Source organism: Mytilus trossulus, chromosome 4 (genome assembly GCF_036588685.1).
Source record: "Mytilus trossulus isolate FHL-02 chromosome 4, PNRI_Mtr1.1.1.hap1, whole genome shotgun sequence".
Lineage (NCBI taxonomy): Eukaryota > Metazoa > Mollusca > Bivalvia > Mytilida > Mytilidae > Mytilus > Mytilus trossulus.
Window position 1 is genome coordinate 44,647,434 of NC_086376.1, and position 17,774 is coordinate 44,665,207.

Below are 17,774 nucleotides of genomic sequence, written 5' to 3' on the forward strand. Positions count from 1 at the left end.
ATGCTAATGGATTAGAAAGGTGGATGTGGATTCTTAAGAAACACGCAAATCTCCTGACATATTCTCCTGATTTTGAAGTAGTTACACTTAACCGCTCAACATCTATACAACGAAATATATATCTTCCGGTTGAAGCCTTCACAAATATCAATGAAACAGACAAATCCCATTATAAAAATTGCATGGAATCTTTATTTCTTATGATTTTTAAAGAGATTCTCAACCAAACTAATTCGAATGCAGACTGGTTGTTTTGCCATAGATATTTTGAAGGACAAGAATGGAAGTTAGGATTTTTATATAAGGCTACTGGAGCTTGGATTGGATACGATTTCGAATGTTTCAGTTCTTATTGTCAGAATACTCAATGTGCACAGCACATAGAAAAGGGGAGAGTCAATGTAATAATAAACATTTCGATTTTAGTAGTTGTATGCTATTTTCCACTACTATTTTTATTACTTCCGAAACGAACAGTTAAACATTTAAAAAATCCTTCTAGTTATTCAATGGGAGATCAACCGTATAGTTTGACGAGATATTTATTCAGACTAAACAGTAGAAAAAAATGCAAAGTAACTAATTGTTTGAAAAGCTTCTCTGACAAGTGTATCAAATTTTCTGGACAAACAGGTGCAGATACAATCTTTCATGATTGTCTTCCTGAAATATCACTTATATCTTTCTTATACTTGATAGTAATGTTTGTTTTTTTTATTCAAAGATTTTATTTTCCGAAACTCATTCCTGATTTCAACAAATATGCAGAAGTGTATCATCCGTGCATAACTTACAATTTGCTTTCTGACTGCGATTCAGAAAAACACAATTTTGATATAATCTTGGGCATTTTAAGTACAATTTTTGCTCCAATGTATTTTCTAGTGGTATCCTTAATCTATATCCACTCAGATGATACCTATATATCACTCGCTGATATTATTAGCTTTTTGAAAAAGAAAATGTATTTTTTAACTTCCAATCCCAATAATATTTCTCAGTCTCCAAAAAGCATGAATCATAATTATTTATCAAAACCTTCTTCATGCATCAATGATCCTTTATCGACATCTAGTCCCAGCAACGCTTATTCTTCAATGTCACCCACTCACTCTTATGAACCAACAATAAGCACCATGGATTGCAACGGCTATACAAAACTAGCAATGAAATTTCTTGACAGGATTTCAATTTTCGTCAGCTCGAAAATATGGAAAGATCTTTTCATCCCACCTTTGGCTTCTAATTCACAAATTTCGTACTTACAATTATTAATATCTGTTCCTCTAAATGTATTGTTACATGTAACTTTCCTACCTGTACCAATAATACCTTTCCTCGGATATATACTTTTCGTATTTCCAATAAGGTTCATATGGAGCTATCCAAAACCTTCAAGACGGAAGAAACTGTCATTAGTCTTTTTTGTCTTGCTTTATATAATAGCAATATCCTTATTTATTCTGTTCTGTTTTAGCCCTTATTTTGTATACATTTTACAGTCTATTCTACGAACAATCATTTATACATTTTTCGTAGCAGGGCCATTATTTACATCGTTTTCATACGATAATTTGGCATTGGTATTGGCGATATCTTTATATGTCATTAAATATGTTGTAAATTTTTACCAAATATACAAAAGTTTACTTGACACACTATTAAAAATGGTAATAGATAATGAAAATGCTGTGCAAAACGATATGGAACCGACCATTCCAATAGATTTGTTTAATCATATAGTGGATAAGTTTGTACCTCTTCGTACTCAACTTGTTATGTTATCGTTAAAAATACTTGTAACAAGTTTGTTTTTATACGTAGCTATAGACACCCTAGGCAAGGTTGGAAAAGAAGACCTTTTTACGTCTCCAGTACCAGCTCTAGTTGCAACCATTATGCCTATTTTAGCGGAAAAATTATGTTCTAGCAACCCAAAAGTGGAAATAAAGCTTAAAAAGGAGTTCATTCAGAAAGAACTTAAACGAGGGCATTATGAAAGATATGACATTTCGGATTTCACTATTACAGCTTGGATTATTATTTTTCCAGCTTTCTATACGATACTTAGTCCTGTTATATCTTTATTTGATACATTGTTTTCAAAATACAGGACAACATACAAGGATACAAATCTTTACATGAATATATGCTGCACTAAGTATTCTGTCAAAGATGATGAACATGATGATCATGAAAATACACCTTTGATAATTGAAAATTAAACTTAAAATCAATAGAGTGTACATTAGTTTACAATATGTATATGTTGTCTATTTATAATCAATTTGTTGGATGAAATTTGCTTTTTTAATGTTTTCAGCCATTTATCAGATACATTCTGTATTCGAAATCACTTCTTTCCTTATAAACTCTAAATATATATAGTTAAAAAAGAGCTTTTTTGTGATTTTGTTTTAAAATTCTTGTTATTGTCCTGCCAACAGTTTCGGAGATACAAAAATGGGCGATACAGATATGTTTTTTTTCTGGTTAATGATTCCGTTAACTTATTTAATTTTATCAATGTATAAAAGCTTTTAAAAAAAATCTTGTTATTTGATTGCATAGGAGCGAACATCATTAAGAGGACTTTTGTTAGACAGATTCATCTAGCAGACAGAAGGTTGCGAGGACAAACCCGTCTTTTGGATTTTAATTTCATCATTCATTATAAGAGATTAATTAACAGTGTTAGAGAAAAACGTATTTATTATTATAAAAAACATATAGGTCGCGGTCAGTATTTCTCTGAAATAATGAGTGTAAGGAACATTCGAACTCTTTAAGGTCTGATCAAAATGTTATACAAATCCTGTTAATCAGATATTGAAAAGCACCCAATAAGATTGCTGTATCACGTCTTTATTTATGAAAACTTTTCGTTACACACAGACGGAGAACATCAACACAAATAACATAGATAGATAATTGTTTCACTATTTAAATCATACCCCGTCAAACATACATCAAGTTCTTTTCAAAACATATTAGTTTAATATGAACTGGAAGATTTATCTATTTCTGTACTCATTTCTCGTAGAATATGGTCATAGAACTGAATGTTCCAAGCATGCATATTGCATGCATATTGACCTATAATGGTTGACTTTTTCAAATTGTTATTTGGATGGAGAGTTGTCTCCGTGACACTCACACCACATCTTCCTATATCAATATATGGGTGTTATATACATGTGACTTGATTGCAGACAGATAAATCGATGATTTTTTTCCAAACCTTTAATGTGACTTGTATGTTAATTAAGTAATTGTTTTAATGCTGTAATTTTCATTTATTGTGCTTACACTGTACGGTAGTATTTACATTCCAGAACTTAGGTTATTCTTTTGTGTTCCCTGCGTACGGCAATGTATCCAAGTACTGTGATAATAAACATACTTTCCCAACATAATGGGAAGATTCAGGTGCATAAAATAATTTTATATACAGGTGTAACTCCACAATTAATTTCCCCGTTCTGTTCTTTGTTATATTTGCACTTTTCACAAAATTATGCAGAATCATCTTTGTATCAAATAAAGAAATACTTGGCATGAGTAAAGTTTATCTGTCAAGTACTATAGCAAAAATTTACATAACAATTCATGGTGAATAAGAAAATAATTATCACAAATTTCCAAAGTATTCTATGGAAACACCAAATAAAAAATAATGTTACTTTGAAACACGTTATATGGTGAAGTTGAAATCATCCCTCCGTAAATTTTACGGACGCCGTCACGAGTTGGTTGACCGTTATGGAATAACCGTTTCACAAATGATATCGGATATGTTCCTTACGTCGTACCTACAAACCCCTTGCCTTTCATAAATTTGACCTACAGAATTATACTATTTATCGGATTTGTTATCACATAAACAAAAATACGGGTGCCACATGTAGATCAGTATCTACTAACCCTTCCTCATCACCTGAGATCACCCGTAGTTTTTTGGTAGGGTTCGTGTTGTTTATTCTTTAGTTTTCTATATTGTGGCATGTGTGCTATTGTTTGTCTGTTTGTCTTTTTCACTTTTAGCCATGACGTTGTCAGTTTGTTTTAGATTTATGAGTTTGACTGTCCCTTTGGTATCTTTCGTCCCTCTTTTATATGATTATACTGCAATGCCTTGTAATTTGCTACAACTGTCTAATTCAAGGAAATATCCTTTTTAGAACTTTTCGTATACAACCGGATGTGACATACTATGATTTATTTGTATTACACCTACAGGTGAAAAAAAGAATTTGTGAAAACTTTGAGAATTTTGTATCCACTGCGTGATATCAGGTCATACAATAACTAGAAGGCTTATGTTGCTAAATATATCAAAAAGTAAAACGGTAATCATTCATATTCAAATCAATTTTTTAATATCCTAATGAAAGTCCCTTTGTTGAGTTTGTATATTGAATTTTGGGCAGTGATTGAGAGTGATAGAAATGATTAGAATGATATTAAAATGATATCCTAACTCCCTATGGGAAAGGTTCCTGATACTTCAAATAATAAACAGTGAGTGGTCATATTTGTCATGTTGTAAATGATTTGATACGGAGCGGATGTACGGTTTTGTACTGGTCACAAAAGACACTGTTCTGATTTTTCATAGGTGATGTAGCCTTTTTTGTAGTTTTTGTTTTATCAGTTATCATAATACTGTAATCAAATATACATTTATCGTAAGAATTATCACTTGTTCAAGTGTTAAGTTAATCATTCAATAAAATATGCTCCGATTGTATTAATCAAATATTATGTAATATATACATAAACATATCACATGTAAATAGTTAGTTGATTATGTCTGTAAACATGTTTGTGCTAGTATATCGTTTTGAATCTACATAAATTTAGAATATGTTTTTGTTTTCATTTATTTTTTACAAAAAGAAAAGGGAATAAAAAAAGTATACGATCGGTCACACGTTATTTGAGAATAATTTTCCATAGCCACAGCAACAGGAATCTAACGGATTAAGTATCACATTTCAACAACAATATCTTTGTGTTTCTGTTAAAATTTACCCCTTTAGCACACTAAAGAAAATGACCTTCAACCTCATCCAAACGGCTCAAATTGATATTCATTAAAACAAAAAGACAAATAACATCACACAAATCGCGACACAGAAAACAAAAATCTAAACAACGCTAACGCCACCAAAAACAAGGGGTCGACCGCAGGTGCTCGTATGTTTGGAAAGTAATTTATGATTTATCTTGTATGCACTTATTTCCTCCAAAACAGGTTAATAAGTAGGTTGGCACATGTATTGATTGGGAAAGACCTATTTTTTCTGTTTTCATTAGTTCAAAGATACTGATATGATTGCACTCATACCTTTTGAATTTCCTCTTGACAAGTCAAGGATACAGAACTTCTAAAATTGATGGTTAACTATCATGAACAACTGTGTATGATGATAGGAGATTTTGACGATCTTCACTTGCTATACGTACAGCCCATGCACGGTCGGAAAGACCATTTTCGGAACGTTGGGATTGGGCATGATTTTAGCAGGAAGTCAGGATTTAAACATATAGGGAATTTAATTCAGGACCTTGGAAAATATTATATATATTTCTTTTGGAAATTCAGAATGATAACTTACCTATCGCCTCTTATTTTTTTATCAGATTTATGCCCTTTTTACGGTCGATTGGTTTTAAGTACTATTTGGCTTCATTTGTATTTAAGCCTTCAAACTACCCTGATTCGAGTGTCACTGATTAATCTTATCAATTAAGAAAAGAAACAGGGTATGTGTCAAAGAGATGTGTCAAATCACGCACCCGGCGGCGGGCTTCAGCTGGCCCCTTAACAAAAAAAAGTACTAGTTCCGTGAAAAGGAGACGTCATAATAAACCCCAAAACATATAAAGAACTAAAATTAAACATCATATATGACTTACAAAGGCCAGAGGCTCCTGATTTGGGACATACACTGAACTATATTAATGCGACAGGCTCAAATATGTTTAGTGAGATTCCAAACATCTCCTATTATATACATATAGCCTAACAAGAAAAACAAGCGCACAATAAAACACAGTTGAATAGAAGTCAGCGTTCTAAGTCCGAATAGGTAACAAAAGAAATTAAGCAAATGACGATTATACATACTGTGACGGGATTGCTTCCCTTAGAAAAACTTAGTAGATACTTAGTCAGCCGTAAGCGGTTGAGCTAAGGAAGTACTTATTTAGCTCTGTCGGTTAGCGCTGCCTTGTAACACAGAGGTCCCGGGTTCGAGTCCCGGTGGAGACAAGCAATTTTGTAATGAAATTCGGGCTCTCCGGTTACATTGGCGCCCAATAATAATAACCCACGGTTAGAAGAATTACCTAGCCAGGTTAAAATATAAATATAACAAAAGATTAGAATATCATCATTATAGAGTATAATGACTCTTGAGGTGGGGGAAGTGTGACGGGATTGCTTCCCTTAGAAAAACTTAGTAGATACTTAGTCAGCCGTTAGCGGTTGAACGAAGGAAGTACTTCTTTAGCTCAGTCGGTTACCGCGCTGCCTTGTAACACAGAGGTCCCAGGTTCGAGTCCCGGTATAGAAAAGCAATTTTGTAATGAAATTCGTGCTCTCCGGTTACAATACATTAACAAAGGACTATTAGCTGTTACAAAACTGATTGAAAGATTATTTCTTCATCATATGAATATCAAGCACAATTAGGCGAAAGAGGTAGCAAAAAAAAAATTGACCCAGAGGAAACCGTGCACATACAAATAAAGGAACAGGTCCGCAATAAGCGGTGCACAGTTAGTCCTCATTGGAAATCCGATGACTTGGCAATATACGGAATCTCTATAGTGAACAAAAAAATCAATGGCAGCTATTGTATCAAAACAGGTCAAATAATGATAATATTAAGTGCCTTTTTTAGACGATAATGTGCTTCTGTGATTCTTAACTATCAGCGTGTTTTGTTTTATAACAATTGGTTAGGTGTCGGTTCTGATCAAAGAACCACCAAACGTGTTTCTAGCTTTCTACACAATCCGTCCTATAATGTTTTTATTGGAAACTCTTTTATCCGAAATTTCTAAACACAGCAAATCTTAATGTTACCCGAAGCAATGAATAGTAAAATGTACATACACACGACAAATGAAGCGTCACAGCGACCTGACTTGTATTCGGAGAAGTAACTCATTATTATTAACAGTAGATTTCAAAATTAAGAAAGTTCTAAAGTTTAAGGCATACTCTTATCCCTAAACACAGCGTCGATTTTAGCAGAAATAAATTTTATCACTTTCTCAATAAAGAAAAAAGGTGTATATCTTATTCCTTTTTGTTTCAATTTATTGTATGAAACTTAAATATCAATACGTTATTTAAGGTATTTCGCAATGTTTGTTTTTATTTCATCAATGATGCGATGTTTAGACATAATTATAGTTTGGAAAAGCAACTAATATAACCCCATGGTTTTATTACCATCGGAACTGTTCTTACTTAATAATATAGGTTTATGGTATACATACTTTTTTTTATAAGTATCAGTTATTTCATTTTTAATAATTTTGAAAATATACAAATACATTACTGCAAAAGAGACACGAAAGATATCAGAGGGACATCCAAACTCGTATAAATCGTTAAAAAACTCACAATACCATGGCTATAAAAAAAAACACAAATAAACGAACAATAGAACATACAATACAACATGGAATACTCAGACTGAGCAACACGAACCACACTATGATATAAGGTGCTCCGGAAGGGTTTCATATTTATAGGCTTTTGAAACAAAATCATATGTTTATGCAAAGGCTATCTAGAACTTGCTTTATCGTCTGCAACGTTTAAAGTTATTGCTAAAGATCAATAGATATTAATCGAAATTAAACACATTTATTCTAAATACAGTTGTTGACATGAGACGGGTTTTGTTCTTTTTATATATTTCATGATGGAATAATACTAAACAGAAGGGTTTGTGCCTGACATTCATATGATGAATAGAATATATAATCTTTCAATCGGTTTAATTGAGGCCTGGAGCTAGCATGTCAGTAAATGCTACTAGTATGTTTTTATTCATATATTATTGTCATTTTGTTTGTTTTCTTTTGTTTCATAATCTTACATCGAACTCGGACTTTTCTTAACGTGAGTTTTACTGTGTGTTTTGTTGATCTTTTTTTCTACATTGGCTAGAGGTACAGGAAGAAGGTTGAGATCTCAAAAAAAACTGTATAAATCCGCCTTAATTTTGCGCCTGTCACAAGTCAGTAGACTATGACTTTGTTAGTCCGGTATGATTTTTAATTTTAGTTCATTGCGTATAATTCGGGTTTAGGATGACGTCCATTCTCACTAAACTAGTTAAGTTTATCATATAAGGATAAACTGTTTTAATAAAAGTTAAACTCCATTTTTCGGAATCAATCCTTATTGATTCTAAATTTAATCACATCAATAATACGTCATTTCGTGACGTCATTCATGCGTTATCATTCAAGTGCAAAACTGCCAACATAGCTAACGAAAAGTCTTTGAATGTACCAAAGAGACCGGTTCCTGAATTGATCCCAGTTTGGAAATTAAGGTGTTCTCTTTGAATATTGTTTACTTCAATTGCATTATTTCGTTTTTATACAAGATATATAAACAGAACATATGTCAATAGTTGATTATATATGTAAATAGGTTTATCCTATGTCCTTTTGTTAATCAATGTAGGACAAGGTTAGCTTTTGGTAAACTACGACCTTGAATTTCAACTGTATCATAAAGTCAATGAATATACTAAGTACAAAAAAAACTTTATTCCAGATTAAACTGATATCTTCTAAAGAGTACATTTCAGTCACAAAAGTCATTTCTTCATGTTATCTGATGATTTATTTTGGACTGACAACTTCAGGGAAACTTTCGATTCAAGTGTGTTGAAGACAATACGGGTAAAGTTAATATTGAATTTATACTACAATGATGAAATTTGTATATATAATATCCAGACCTCAGGATAGCACAACTATCATAATAAAGAATTCCTAAATGTTCCTAACTTTAACTTGCGCTTTCACCTTCGTTGTCTACAATTACAAATTTAATTCATAATCTCTAGGTAAATTTTTCTGCAATAAAACATTACGTTCTTAATGAATTTGTCATACGGTCAAGTTAACAAATCCAACCAAATTACATGTACCGCGAAAAAACACTCTAAAAATTATATCAGACATCCATATAAAACAATTCCAAAGTTTAAGGAAAACAATATATACGAAAAAACAAAATATGCGTTGTCATAAGCATTTTATGTGTAAAATTCTGAGAAAGTTTCACGAAGAATTATTGCTTTCAGATATAATATTAGTTTTTAGAGGTCCAGCAATAGCCATGAGAAATAAAAAAAACTTCAATAAAAAAAACAACAATCGCATCATATGGGGAAGATATGTGGAAGCTTTATTAAATGCCCATTACAGGTTCAGAGGAAAAGAGGATACCTATTTAATTGGTAGTTGCTTGTCTAACCTCTAGTTGCATTGAATATTTAGGAAGACATAAGCGGAGACATATATTGGATTGTAGTGTGCAGATATACTACTGTGCGGTATCAGAAGTGAACTTTCAAAAGTGTTTTTCTCTGTAAATAAGTTGGAGTTATCTCTCTTATTGCACAACATAAAATTTATGAGGTCGATCATTGACTTGATACGTCATCCGAAGTTTTTTGGAGTGCTTTGTTTACACTTCGTATAGTTTTGCGAATAGTAAAAAACTGTGATCGTCTGAGAAAAATTACAGTGCTGTTTTAAGCTGGTACGGAAGGACCTGATATTGCACGGAAAACAGGACATCCACTTCCAACTATTTATGGGTGTTTAAAACGTATTGAAGATCAATGAAAGTTGGAAAACAAGAAGAAAACGGGTACGCCAAATCTGCATAGACCGCGGGATACTCGCAAACTTTGCACAATTGTCAAATCTGAACAGAGATGGGTCCGATTACTTTCAATGTAATTGATTAAATTACAATTACTTTGTGAATTGTACGATTAAATTAAATTAACGATTACATCATTTCTGAAAGTATCTGATTAAATTGATGATTACATTGGCAAAGTAATCATGATTACATCTGATTACAATGAATAAATAAAATAACATTTTTGATGTCAATGAATAAATGTTTAATATAGCTAGTATATAGATATAGAAAGATGTGGTGTGAGTGCCAATGAGACAACTCTTCATCCAAATAACAATTAATAAAAGTATAGCATTTTTTAAAAAGGATTTTTTTTAATTATTATAAAATGGTAATTCATCAATTTAATAAACCACAAAAGTTCATTATATATATACATGTACATGCACATTGTGTCATTGGTTATGACCTATCACAATTTATCGCCAAAGATCTCTGAATAGTTATGACTTAAATAATGAATAAAGTTTTATGAATTATTTGCTCTAACTTGTCTTCTGATCTCTTCAAGACTTTATATGTATTACAAGATGCAATTTATGGAAGTTAAAATATGAATGAAATAAAGTCACCAGTTAAAAACAATGCGATTGTTTTTAATAGAATTGTTACAATTTTTTTCATATAGTAAACAAATTATAAGTACTACAATCATTGCATTTTACATGTCAAGTCCAAATCCATACCAAAATTTGTTCATTTTGAACAACATGTTTTTCCAACTTTTAATTAGTTTGTGCTAATTAGATAAATTTTATCCTATATCATATGTATTGCCCTACAGCTATGCTCAATTGGTAATTGCAATAAAAACAAACCTTAATTGGTCTCCTACCTGTCAATTCAAAGTTGACAAAAATCACAATTTTAACAAAAGAATATAATTCAGGGTTAATAATGAAAAGTATCACTTGAAAGATATACCGGATGTACTGCTAAGGAACGGCAACGAAATTTTAGCTCCCGAAAAAAGAGGATATTACGGTAAATTTTAGAACTTATTCTGAATGAAAAGTGCAACAGTATTCAGTAAAAGGATAATTCGTTAAAATGCAAACTTATTATATATAAAAATCAATGCCAACTAACAGAATTTGGGAAAATTGTAAATCAGCGATACCTTTATCTTGACGACGTCAACGTAGCACCGTCTCCAATAGTATCCTATTGTTCTGAAGATTGTTGGATATGGCGCCTTAGATACAATACATTGATACATTAAAACCGATTTTATATTTGTTGATAAAGTAAAACTGTATACGAGAAAGACTTTTTGTGAAATAATAATGTCTGAATATAGTTTTGATACCAAAACTGTTACGGTTCTAAACAGTTTATTAGAAGTTGTTCGCGATCTTCAGCATCGATTCGAGAAATTTGAAAAGCAAATTGAGAAAATTACTGAAATACAAAGCACGGTTAACTCACTTGCCCTTAGAGTCGATGATATAGAAAATAATGTAGAGTCTGTCATGAAAAGGAGCAATGAAATGGAAACGAGCGCCGAAAACATGGGTCACTTAATGCACAAAGTGGTGGATAGGTGTAGAGAAAACATTTCAAACATAACAAGTTTAAAAACTGCAGAATTGCGACAGAAAGATCGTAATGACAACGTAGATTTCAGATTGAGTAACACTGAAGATGATGTTATTGGGCTAAAGTGGCGCTCTATGAAAACCAACCTAATCTTTACTGGAATTCAATTTCACTCAGAAGAAAACACAGAAGATACACTTAATTCCTTTATTAAACGAAAGTTAAACATCGACAAAAAAATCAACTTCGTTACAGTCCACAGATTCGGGAAAAATGGTCGTGGAGGTAATCGTCCGATTTTGGCAAAATTCATTTCAACTAAGGACAAAGAAATTGTATTAAAAAATGGATTCAAATTAAAAGGGACACATTTTGGAGTACAAGAACAATTTCCAAAGGAAATAGAACAAAAAAGAAAAATGTTATACCCGGTGGCCAAACAGGCCAGAAGAGAAAAGAGGAAAGTACTGTTGGTTAGAGACAATCTGTATATCGATGGTAATCTATTCAAACCGAATATGGAATCATCTAGATCTGGAAACGAAAAACTACAATACGCATGTGCCGATAGTATCATGAATCTGCAAAATACACAACAATACTGTAACAAAAGACTAACACCAAGTCATGAATCTGAATCTATACACCTCTTAACTAACATGTGCTGTACATGAAAGCAAGTTGTTCAATTCAAAAGTGAAAAAGGAACTTAATTTCGTCAAAATATTACTTTGCTATCAAACTTTTTATTTTATAGACAATCCGGTACATATTTGAATATTTCTATGTAAACCTCATGTTTCACAGTTGTGACTGAGGGTAACTTTGTTGTTATTATTTTCTGTATACCATTGTATTTGGTTATCGGAATAAACTTCTGTAATGTAACAGTTATTATCAAATGTATATGTGTACATCTGTAAATTGTGAATATATGTACAATATCTTTTTTCAAAGGCCAGAGACATATATTTGTAGTATATGTCTCTGCTTTGGCTAATGATGAATTTTCAATAAGTACTGTAACATTTTATTTTTTTACTGAAGTATGCAAATCAATAAGCATGCTTTAAGTAAACAAAAATAATTTAACATGTAGTTAAATATGAATAATGAAAAAATCATTTATTGACATAAACACAGTTTTAGATTTTTTTCATTGTAATCAGAATGTAATCAAAATGTAATCAGGATTACAGGCTATTTTGAAAAGTAATTGATTAAATTAAATTACATGTAATCAGATTTGAGGATGATTAATGATTACACTGATTACTTTGAAAATTGTAATCAATTACAGCTGATTAATGATTACAATTACAATTACCCCAACTCTGAATCTGAAAGGAAGCCTCGGCGTCATAAAAAAAACTTTTCTAATAAATTTGAGAAATAACCCGTTTCTAAAGGAACTGTTAAGCGATAGCTTAATAAATAGGGATACAATGTGCGTTGTAAAATGAATTCCATTATCATTCGTGCTCCAAATGTCAAAACAAAGATTTTGTTGGTGTTTTCTTCGTTTTTCTTTTTTGGTATGTTTTTTTGTAAGTATCGAGCCAACCTTGAGTAATGAATGTTTACTTGGTATACTCCGTCTATTTTTACCAATATATACAATATTTGGGGTTAAATGTTTAGCTTATCTGATTAAAGTGCAGAAACTGTGTGAAAAGTTCTGAATAGTTATTAAAGGTTCCAGGATTATAATTTAGTACGCCAGACGAAAACGTTCCATTCTAATTTCTATTTCAAAAACAACCCGGCATCAACTGGGCTTGTTGTGATAATATATACATCAAACAACTTGAAGGCAGATACTTTATTGGCAGAAATTAAACTATTTGTTCAAAACGAAAATTAATATTCTGAAATGGTTTTTTTCTAATATTACTTGATGTTCTTTCCACTCTAGAAATATTATGTGATTGTTCCTTAAGAATGAAAGGGTTTATAGCATGTTTCCCACCAGAAACAGATACTCTATGATTGTTGATCATAAATTTTAGGTCAACTATGTCAGAAGTAAAAATCACAAAAATACGGAGGTCTCGAGAAAAGATCAAAACGAGAAGTCCCTAATCAAATGGCAAAATCATAAGCTCAAACACAACAAAGAAAGGAGAAAAACTGTCATATAACTGGCTTGGTACAGTCATTTTCTTATGTAGAAAATAGTGGATAAAACCTAGATCAAATCTGGAGGAACATATATGCTTATCACAAAATAAACAAACGATACACAAGTTTGAACTCCAATTTATTTTAAAATATAAATGATAGGAAAAGGTCTTAAATTATCAAAGGAAAAAAACCATTTCCACAGCAAATGCATATGATTAAAAGTATCTGACTGAAATTGGGAAGTAAGAAAACTAGAGGCTCTAAAGAGCCTGTGTCGCTCACCTTGGTATATGTGAATTAAACAAAGGAAGCAGACAGTTCATGACAAAATTGTGTTAAGGTGATTGTGATGTGTTTGTACATCTTACTTGACTGAACATTCTTGCTGCTTACAATTATCTCTATCTATAATGAACTTGTCTATGTAGCTTCAGTGGAAAATGTAGTAAAAATTTACAAATTTTATGAATATTGTTAAAAATTTATTATAAAGGACAATAACTTCTTAGGGGGTCAATTGACCATTTTGGTCAATTTGACTTATTTTTTAGTCTTAAATTGCTGTACATTATTGCTCTTACAGTTTATCTCTGTCTATCATAATATTCAAGATAATAACCCAAAACAGCAAAATTTTCTTAAAATTACAAATTTAGGGGCAGCAACCTAACAACGAGTTGTCCGATTCATATAAAAAATTCAGGGCAGATAGAACTTGACCAGATGAACAATTTTGCCCCTTGTCAGATTTGCTCTAAATGCTTTGGTTTTTGAATTATAAGCCAAAAACTGCATTTTACCCCTATGTTCTATTTTTAGCCGGAGCGGTCATCTTGGTTAGGTTGCCCGGTCACAATATACAATTTTTAAGCTAGATAGCCTAATAATGATTCTGGCTATGTTTGGTAAAATTTGGCCCAGTTTTTTCAGAGGAGAAGATTTTTGTAAAAGTTAACTAAGATTTACCAAAAAATGGTTAAACATTGACTATAAAGGGCAATAACTCCTAAAGAGGTCAACTGACCATTTTGCTCCTGTTGACTTATTTGTAAATCTTACTTTGCTGAACATTTTTGCTGTTTACAGTTTATCTCTATCCATAATAATATTCAAGATAATTTCCTTAAAATTACCAATTCAGGGGCAGCAACCCAACAACGGGTTGTCCCATTCATCTTAAAATTTCAGGGCAGATAAATCTTGACCAGATAAATAATTTTACCCCTTGTCAGATTTGCTCTAAATGCTTTGGTTTTTGAGTAATAACCAAAAACTGCATTTACCCTCCATGTTCTATTTTTAGCCGTGGCGGCCATCTTGGTTGGTTGGTTGGCCGGGTCGAAAAACACAAATTTTTAACTATATCAATGATGATTGTGGCCAAGTTTGGTTTAATTTGGCCCAGTAGTTTCAGAGGAGAAGATTTTTGTAAAAGTTAAGGACGCCGGACGACGACAGACGACGGACGACGGACGACGGACGCCAAGTGATGAGAAAAGCTCACTTGGCCTTTTAGGCCAGGTGAGCTAAAAAAGGGGTCAAATTTATTTTGCTAAAATTATGACCAAAGCGGCACTCAATTTTGAAGATGGTTATTAGGCTTTCAAAATTTTAAGCAAACCATATATAAGTAAAAAGTTTTTAGTTCTCATATCCTATTTTGAAATTTCGGTTGAAAATACGATTTTTAAAATTACAATTTTCAAAAAAAAAATAATTTATAAGCATTACATCAATGGTTTTGATAAGAGAATAACACTCTGTAAATATCAGACCAATTAGGCATTTTCTAACCTTGGTACAGTGTATCAAAGGAGTAGGTCAGTAAGACCCCTTTTTGACCCCAAAATATAGCAGTTGTACAAAATTGTGAAAATATAAACTTTTAGTTATTTATTGGACAAAAGAATGCTTCTGATTCATAAATATGGGATGTTTTTGACAATACAATGCACATATATCGGGTAGTAGCACCAGTAAGTCAGTCTAAATTACTGAAATCTCCACAATTCTAGCATTTTAGTTAAATTTTAGACGGTTTCCGTGTTAAACGAAAGTGGCCACATTCGTGTTCATCCTTAATATTGAAATGTAAGCTGTATTTGATGATAATACATAACATATATAAAGGTTGTGAATGAACACGGATGCGCCCACTTTAATTTTTTACAAAAAGCATCTGAAAAGTGCCATTTTTCGGTATATTTGGTAGATTTGTCATATTTGAGCTTGAATCGGATCGTTTTTAATGACTAAACCAGTTAAAATCTTTCATATAAACTAATTGAATCAAATGAAATAATTACTTAAGTGCTTAAAAAAGGTCAAAGTTTTTCGTCAGATGCACCTGAAATTTGAGGTCAAAATCGGTCCTACCAGACCAACTCCAAATTTCATCATATATATATATATATATATGAAAAATACATTGCCTTGTATTGATTCTCTTGATGACTAGTATAGACAAGTTGGGACATTCAGATGAATATCTCGTGATGTGACAAAGTTCTGTACAATACTCAAATATGAAATTTTCTGTTAAAATGGAAGCCGTTCACAACATTTGTTTAAGTCGGGAATTAATATTTGGCATAGGGGTAATAAAAAAAAACCTCCAAAATATCCTTCCTAGACACAATACATTTTTGGACTATGAAGTCTGAACGAGTTATATCTTATAAATAATGTTCCCTATTTTGATTGCCCTTGTTGTGTTTACCAACCGTCCTTGCATCTTACGTGTTAGGCAATAATTTCAGACGGTCACATGTATGTTCGTATTATTGCACAAAGAAATTAATACACCGATATAAAAATTGTTTTAACAAAAATATTTATTGATTGATTCACATCTTATCGAAATCGCTGGTAAAAGAACCATACATTGTGATTAGAGATATTAGTATGTGTGTCCTGTCAACAAAACAAAAAAAAGATAATAAACCAGGGGGTTCTGTTAAACAACATTTGGTATATTATTTAAAGAAAATCACTAGGTAAAATCACAAAAATTGCGAGGAAATTTAAAAACGGAAATTTCCAAATCAAATGGCAAAATCAAAAGCTCAAAAACATCACCCCAATGGACAACAACTGTCATATTCTTGACTTGGTACAGATATTTTCTTATGTAGAAATGTCTGAACGAAGTCAAGAATGTGATAGTTGGTTTCCATTCCATTCATATGTTTAAGAACTCTTCATTTTGGATACAATGTGTCTAACATTTATTTTCTTCACACAATCTTTAAATTTCAATCTTCAATATTTTCTTAGTTTCAGTGAGACATAACGAAATGCCTGTACAAATTCAGGAAAATAACACTACTTTCCTATTTGGTTGATTGGCTCAAGCTCGGTATTTTGGCGACTTTTCTTTTTTACAGAACACTAATTCGTTATAGACACTAAAAAGCTTAAGTCTAAAACCAATCTGTCAGTACAATGATAATTTGCATTGGTTTGGTCCTTTTACTAGGTTTTACATCGGGATATTGTCCACAATTAAGACACTACCACAACTAGTTAATTTTACTTTTTCAGCTGAGATTTTTTCACAATGTGTATATAGAAAAATTCTGGTAGTGAACACACTTTTATGAAAATAGGCCAAATATTACATTTTAATAGGAAAATTTAAAAGAAATGAATATTAGTGTCTAACATCTTTAAAAACTTTGGCATAAAAAAAAAACAAAAATGAATGAAATACAAGCAACAGTCTTCAAAACAATACACAGAAAATATAAATATTGAGTAAAGAGTACCACATGTAAACGTGGGGTAATTGCAGGTGCTTCTGAAAGTTAGCAGGAGGGGTGACATATATCAAAGGGACAGTCAAATTCATTGATTGCAAATAAACCGACAACGGCATAGCTAAAAACGAAAAAGACAAACAGACAAATAAAAGTCCACAAGATACAACATAGAAAATTGGAGGGGATTTCAGGTGCCCAGGAAAGGTAAGCAGATTCTGCTCCAAATTTTGAATTATTTATTGAGAGAACATCATCTCTCTCTCTATATATATATATATACATCTTTATAGATGTTTTACATATTATAAATATTACAAATTAATGAAATAATCAAGAAAAATTTCACAAACTTCGCGTTATATGGTTTATCT